The sequence below is a fragment of the Hemitrygon akajei genome, chromosome 24, assembly GCF_048418815.1.
Source record: "Hemitrygon akajei chromosome 24, sHemAka1.3, whole genome shotgun sequence".
Classification (NCBI taxonomy): domain Eukaryota; kingdom Metazoa; phylum Chordata; class Chondrichthyes; order Myliobatiformes; family Dasyatidae; genus Hemitrygon; species Hemitrygon akajei.
Genome location: NC_133147.1, coordinates 31,509,790 through 31,518,064, shown reverse-complemented (window position 1 = coordinate 31,518,064; position 8,275 = coordinate 31,509,790).

The window sequence follows — 8,275 nt, the reverse complement described above, 5'->3', positions numbered from 1 at the left end:
ACGTGTCTGGGGTTGCTGAAATCAATGGAAGTACAAGTCCACACACTCTGAAAGCAAATAAGAACAGTGGCTAATGTCCACAAAGTAGAGTTTACCCGAACTTTCTGACTTGTTTACCTGAACTTTCACCTTGTCCACAGTACAATCAGAGCAAACTGGATAAGCCCTGAGTAAACAGTACCTGTTTGTGCCTGTGCTGAGCGGCTGGAGACGAGATTGTGTTAACTGTCTGCACTCCAGTCACCAAGCCCTGCTCAATGACAACACGGGAATGGGTGGAGGACAGCTGACCAACTGTAAACTCGGCCAGCTCCACCATGGCCACTGGCCTCCCCATCATCCCGGGCGTCCTCAGAAAGGCAGCATCCACGTTTTGCCTTGTTCTCATTACTACCATCAGTTGGAGGTACAGGAGCCTGAAGGCACACACACAGCGATTCAAGAACATCTTCTTCCCCTCTGCCATCAGATTTCTGAATGGACCCATGAACACCAGCTCACGACTTTATTTTGTTTTCCATTTTTGTCCTATTTATTTAATTTAACTATTTTATTAACACCTTTTCTATTATTATTGCATGGAACTGCTGCTGCAAAGACAGGTTTCATGATCTGTGCCAGTGATATTAACCCTGATATGCAGTATTGAATAGGATGAATACACATGATGGGCTGAATGGACTTCCTATTACAATACTACACAGAAGTCTTAGACACATCTATATAGCTCGGTGCCTAAGACTTTTGCACAGTACTGTAGTAATTTTATGCATTGCACTGTACTGCTGCCACAAAATAAAAACACATTCCATGGCATATGTGAGTGATGATAAACCTGATTCTGATATGGGTATTCTATTGTGGACTGAGAGTGGGAAGGGGGAGGGGAGAGGGGAATCAAGGTTAGGAAAGGGGGAAGATAGAGGGGAGGGAGCAGGAGGCACCAGAGATACATTCTGTAATGATCAATAAACCAATTGTTTGCAAATCAAATGATCTTGCCTGGAGTATTAAGCATGGGCATGTCTGCACCCACACCGGCCCTGCCCCTGGCACTCCATCTTTGCCATCTGTCCCACACTATACCCTCACCATTCCCAAGTCCTTCACTCCTGCCAGATTTACGAACACGTTCTCCTCTCCACATTGACAAAATACAGTGTTTGCTGTGCAAAGGTCTTAGCCTAGTGAGCTGAAGACTATTGCACAGTACTATATAACCATATAACAATCACAGCACGGAAACAGGCCATCTCGGCCCTTCTAGTCCGTGCCGAACGCTTACTCTCACCTAGTCCCACCGACCTGCACTCAGCCCATAACCCTCCATTCCTTTCCTGTCCATATACCTATCCAATTTTACTTTAAATGACAATATCGAACCTGCCTCTACCACTTCTACTGGAAGCTCGTTCCACACAGCTACCACTCTCTGAGTAAAGAAATTCCCCCTTGTGTTACCCCTAACTTTTGCCCACGAACTCTCAACTCATGTCCTCTTGTTTGAATCTCCCCTACTCTCAATGAAAAAAGCCTATCCACGTCAACTCTATTTATCCCCCTCATAATTTTAAATACCTCTATCAAGTCCACCCCTCAAACTTCTACACTCCAAAGAATAAAGATCTAACTTGTTCAACCTTTCTCTGTAACTTAGGTACTGAAACCCAGGTAACATTCTAGTAAATCTTCTCTGTACTCTCTCTATTTTGTTGAAATCAGATGAAATAATTGGTTACTTGGGGAAAGAAATAAATATATATACTAAAGTTATTACGAACTCCATGGAGCATGTGGGGATCTTCCGATATCCAGGCACTCTTTCTTTTTTTTTCTTTCTTTCTTCTTTTTTTTTCTATAGGGATGTTAGGGGGAGGGGTTAAGGGGAGGGGGGATGGGTAACATACATTTTCTTTTTCATACACTTTTATTCTGTAATTACTTGAAAACACAATTAAAAAAAAGTTTTTTTTAAAAAGATATTTTGTTGAAATCTTTCCTATAATTCGGTGACCAGAACTGTACACAATACTCCAAATTTGGCCTCACCAATGCTTTGTACAATTTTAACATTACATCCCAACTCCTATACTCAATGCTCTGATTTATAAAGGCCAGCATACCAAAAGATTTCTTCACCATCCTATCCACATGAGATTCCACCTTCAGGGAACTATGCACCATTATTCCTAGATCACTCTGTTCTACTGCATTCTTCAATGCCCTACCATTTACCATGTATGTCCTATTTTGATGATTCCTACCAAAATGTAGCACCTCACACTTATCAGCATTAAACTCCACCTGCCATCTTTCAGCCTACTCTTCTAACTGGCCTAAATCTCTCTGCAAGCTTTGAAAACCTACTTCATTATCCACAACGCCACCTATCTTAGCATCATCTGCATACTTACTAAAACAATTTACCACCCCATCATCCAGATCATTAATGTACATGACAAACAACATTGGACCCAGTACAGATCCCTGAGGCACACCACTAGTCACCGGCCTCCAACCTGACAAACAGTTATCCACCACTACTCTCCGGCATCTCCCATCCAGCCACTGTTGAATCCATTTCACTACTTCGATATTAATACCTTACGATTGAACCTTCCTAACTAACCTTCCATGTAGAACCTTGTCAAAGGCCTTACTAAAGTCCATATAGACAACATCCACTGCTTTACCTTCGTCAACTTTCCTAGTAACCTCTTCAAAAAGTTCAATAAGATTTGTCAAACATGACCTTCCACACACAAGTCCATGTTGACTGCTCCTAATCAGACCCTGTCTATCCAGATAATTATATATACCATCTCTAAGAATACTTTCCATTAATTTACCCATCACTGACGTCAAACTTCCAGGCCTATAATTGCTAGGTTTACTATTAGAACCCTTTTTAAACAATGGAACCACATGAGCAATACGCCAATCCTCCAGCACCATCCCCGTTTCTAATGACATTTGAAATATTTCTGTCAGAGCCCCTGCTATTTCTACACTAACTTCCCTCATGTCCTGTCAGGACCTGGAGACTTATCCAATTTTATATTCTTTAAAAGCTCTAGTACTTTCTCCTCTTTAATCATCATAGTTTCCATAACTTCCCTACTTGTTTTCCTTACCTTACACAATTCAATATCCTCCTTAGTGAATACCGATGAAAAGAAATTGTTCAAAATCTCCCCCATCTCTTTCAGCTCCACATATAGCTGTCCACTCTGATTCTCTAAGGGACCAATTTTATCCCTCACTATCCTTTTGCTATTAATATAACTGTAGAAACCCTTTAGATTTATTTTCACCTTACTTGCCAAAGCAACCTCATATCTTCTATTAGCTTTTCTAATTTCTTTCTTAAGATTCTTTTTACATTCTTTATATTCCTCAAGCACCTCATTTACTCCATGCTGCCTGTATTTATTGTAGATCTCCCTCTTTTTCTGAACTGTTTCCAATATCCCTTGAAAACCATGGTCCTCTCAAACTTTCAATCTTTCCTTTCAACCTAACAGGAACATAAGGATTCTGTACTCTCAAAATTTCACCTTTAAATGACCTCCATTTCTCTATTACATCCTTCCCATAAAACAAATTGTCCCAATCCACTCCTTCTAAATCCTTTCACATCTCCTCAAAGTTAGCCTTTCTCCAATCAAAAATCTCAACCCTGAGTCTAGTCCTATCCTTCTCCATAATTATATTGAAACTAATGGCATTGTGATCACTGGACCCGAAGTGCTCCCCAACACATACGTCCATCACCTGACCTATTTCATTCCCTAACAGGAGATCCAAAACTGCCCCTTCTCTAGTTGGTACCTCTATGTATTGCTGCAAAAAACTATCCTGCACACATTTTACAAACTCCAAACCATCCAGCCCTTTTACAGAATGGGCTTCCCAGTCTATGTGTGGAAAATTAAAGTTTCCCACAATCACAACCTTGTGATTACTACAAATATCTGTTATCTCCTCATTCCATTCTTACTCTCACTGTCGCGTGGCACAGGCAGTAATCCTGAGATTACCAGCTTTGTGGTCCTTCTTCTCAACTGCCTTCCTAACTCCCTGTATTCTCCTTTCAGGACCTATTCCCTTTTCCTATCTATGTCATTGGTACCTATATGTACCACGACCCCTGGCTCCTCACCTTCCCACTTCAGGATATCTTGGACATGATCAGAAACATCCCGGACCCTGGCACCAGGGAGGCAAACAACCACCCGGGTCTCCTGTTGTCCTGTCCAAGACCGGAAGAAGCAGCAAGAAGATCATGAACATAGCCCAGCACATCACACAAACCAATCTTCCATCCTTGGACTCACTTTACACCGCACGCTGTTGGAGCAGTGCTGCCAGGATAATCAAGGACACGATCGACCCAGCCAACACACTTTTTGTCCCACTTCCCTCCGGGAGAAGGTTCGGGAGCATGAAGATTTGTATGGCCAGATCTAGGAACAGCTTCTTTCCAACCCGGATCTGGGTGTACCTTCCAAATAGATGGACCTGACTTGCACTACCTTAGTTTCCCTTTTCTATTTTCTAATTATGATTTATAATTTGAATTTTTATTATATTTACTTCAATTTGTACTTCAGAGAGCACGAAGTGCAGAGACAAATATCACTGTGATGATTGTACGCTCTAGTATCAATTGTTTGGTGACAATAAAGTATAATGATAATGGTAATGGTAATGGTAATGGTAATGATCGCGTCCAGAGAATCGCCTATCTGACCTCCTAACTATCGAGTCCCCTATTACTACTGCCTTCCTCTGCCTTTCCCTACCCTTCTGAGCTACAGGGCCGGACTCTGTGCCGGACTCCATATGCTACAAGGAAGCCATAAAGTGTGAAGAGTTCAACTCTAATTTAGAAAGTCAGGTGTCTGCTTTCATTCCAAGTGTGTGAGAGGCTTTACCCAGGCCAAGAGCCCAAATTTGCTGACAAATCAGTGCAGAGATGGGCAATGCTGAAGGATCTCCATTCTGTGGGAGGGCAGTGATGAGGGATCTCTATTCTGTGGGAGGGCAGTGATGAGGGATCTCCATTTTGTGGGAGGTCAGTGATGAGGGATCTCCATTCTGTGGGAGGGCAGTAATGAGGGATCTCCATTTTGTGGGAGGGCAGTGATGAGGGATCTCCATTTTGTGGGAGGTCAGTGATGAGGGATCTCCATTTTGTGGGAGGTCAGTGATGAGGGATCTCCATTTTGTTGGAGGGCAGTGATGAGGGATCTCCATTCTGTGGGAGGTCAGTGATAAGGGATCTCCATTCTGTGGGAGGGCAGTGATGAGGGATCTCCATTTTGTGGGAGGTCAGTGATGAGGGATCTCCATTTTGTGGGAGGTCAGTGATGAGGGATCTCCATTTTGTGGGAGGGCAGTGATGAGGGATCTCCATTTTGTGGGAGGGCAGTGATGAGGGATCTCCATTTTGTGGGAGGTCAGTGATAAGGGATCTCCATTCTGTGGGAGGGCAGTGATGAGGGATCTCCATTTTGTGGGAGGTCAGTGATGAGGGATCTCTATTCTGTGGGAGGGCAGTGATGAGGGATCTCCATTTTGTGGGAGGTCAGTGATGAGGGATCTCCATTCTGTGGGAGGGCAGTGATGAGGGATCTCCATTATGTGGGAGGGCAGTGATGAGGGATCTCCATTTTGTGGGAGGTCAGTGATGAGGGATCTCTATTCTGTGGGAGGGCAGTGATGAGGGATCTCCATTCTGTGGGAGGGCAGTGATGAGGGATCTCCATTTTGTGGGAGGTCAGTGATGAGGGATCTCCATTTTGTGGGAGGGCAGTGATGAGGGATCTCCATTTTGTGGGAGGTCAGTGATGAGGGATCTCCATTCTGTGGGAGGGCAGTGATGAGGGATCTCCATTCTGTGGGAGGTCAGTGATGAGGGATCTCCATTTTGTGGGAGGTCAGTGATGAGGGATCTCCATTCTGTGGGAGGTCAGTGATGAGGGATCTCCATTTTGTGGGAGGGCAGTGATGAGGGATCTCCATTTTGTGGGAGGTCAGTGATGAGGGATCTCCATTCTGTGGGAGGGCAGTGATGAGGGATCTCCATTTTGTGGGAGGGCAGTGATGAGGGATCTCCATTCTGTGGGAGGGCAGTGATGAGGGATCTCCATTTTGTGGGAGGGCAGTGATGAGGGATCTCCATTCTGTGGGAGGGCAGTGATGAGGGATCTCCATTTTGTGGGAGGTCAGTGATGAGGGATCTCCATTCTGTGGGAGGGCAGTGATGAGGGATCTCTATTCTGTGGGAGGGCAGTGATGAGGGATCTCCATTTTGTGGGAGGTCAGTGATGAGGGATCTCCATTCTGTGGGAGGTCAGTGATGAGGGATCTCCATTTTGTGGGAGGTCAGTGATGAGGGATCTCCATTTTGTGGGAGGTCAGTGATGAGGGATCTCCATTTTGTGGGAGGGCAGTGATGAGGGATCTCCATTCTGTGGGAGGTCAGTGATGAGGGATCTCCATTTTGTGGGAGGGCAGTGATGAGGGATCTCCATTTTGTGGGAGGTCAGTGATGAGGGATCTCCATTTTGTGGGAGGGCAGTGATGAGGGATCTCCATTCTGTGGGAGGTCAGTGATGAGGGATCTCCATTTTGTGGGAGGTCAGTGATGAGGGATCTCTATTCTGTGGGAGGTCAGTGATGAGGGATCATTCTGTGGGAGGGCAGTGATGAGGGATCTCCATTTTGTGGGAGGGCAGTGATGAGGGATCTCCATTTTGTGGGAGGGCAGTGATGAGGGATCTCCATTTTGTGGGAGGTCAGTGATGAGGGATCTCTATTCTGTGGGAGGGCAGTGATGAGGGATCTCCATTCTGTGGGAGGGCAGTGATGAGGGATCTCCATTTTGTGGGAGGTCAGTGATGAGGGATCTCTATTCTGTGGGAGGGCAGTGATGAGGGATCTCCATTCTGTGGGAGGGCAGTAATGAGGGATCTCCATTTTGTGGGAGGTCAGTGATGCGGGATCTCCATTCTGTGGGAGGGCAGTGATGAGGGATCTCTATTCTGTGCAAGAATTGATGAGGGACCTCCGTTCTCTGGGAGGACAGTGATGAGGGATCTCCATTCTTCAGGAATGCAGAGGGAGATTCACTCTGTCTGACCCCGGGAGTGTGTGATGGGACGGTGTGGAGGGAGATTCACTCTGTGTCTGACCCCGGGAGTATGTGATGGGACGGTGTGGAGGGAGATTCACTCTGTGTCTGACCCCGGGAGTGTGTGATGAGACGGTGTGGAGGGAGATTCACTCTGTGTCTGACCCCGGGAGTGTGTGATGGGACAGTGTGGAGGGAGTTTCACTCTGTGTCTGACCCCGGGAGTGTGTGATGAGACGGTGTGGAGGGAGATTCACTCTGTGTCTGACCCCGGGAGTGTGTGATGGGACGGTGTGGAGGGAGTTTCACTCTGTGTCTGACCCCGGGAGTGTGTGATGCGATGCTGTGGAGGAAGCTTCACTCTGTGTCTGACCCCGGGAGTGTGTGATGGAATGGTGTGGAGGAAGTTTCACTCTGTGTCTGACCCCGGGAGTATGTGATGGGACGGGGTGGAGGGAGTTTCACTCAGTGTCTGACTCCAGGAGTGTGTGATGGGACAGTGTGGAGGGAGCTTCACTCTGTGTCTGACCCCGGGAGTATGTGATGGGACGGGGTGGAGGGAGTTTCACTCAGTGTCTGACTCCAGGAGTGTGTGATGGAACGGTTTGGAGGAAGTTTCACTCTGTGTCTGACCCCGGGAGTGTGTGATGGGATGGTGTGGAGGGAGCTTCACTCTGTGTCTGAACCCGGGAGTGTGTGATGGGACGGTGTGGAGGGAGATTCACTCTGTGTCTGACCCCGGGAGTGTGTGATGGGACGGGGTGGAGGGAGTTTCACTCAGTGTCTGACTCCAGGAGTGTGTGATGGAACGGTTTGGAGGAAGTTTCACTCTGTGTCTGACCCCGGGAGTGTGTGATGGGATGGTGTGGAGGGAGCTTCACTCTGTGTCTGAACCCGGGAGTGTGTGATGGGACGGTGTGGAGGGAGATTCACTCTGTGTCTGACCCCGGGAGTGTGTGATGGGACGGTGTGGAGGGAGTTTCACTCTGTGTCAGACCCCGGGAGTGTGTGATGAGACGGTGTGGAGGGAGATTCACTCTGTGTCTGACCCCGGGAGTGTGTGATGGAACGGTGTGGAGGGAGCTTCACTCTGTGTCTGACCCCGGGAGTGTGTGATGGAATGGTGTGGAGGAAGTT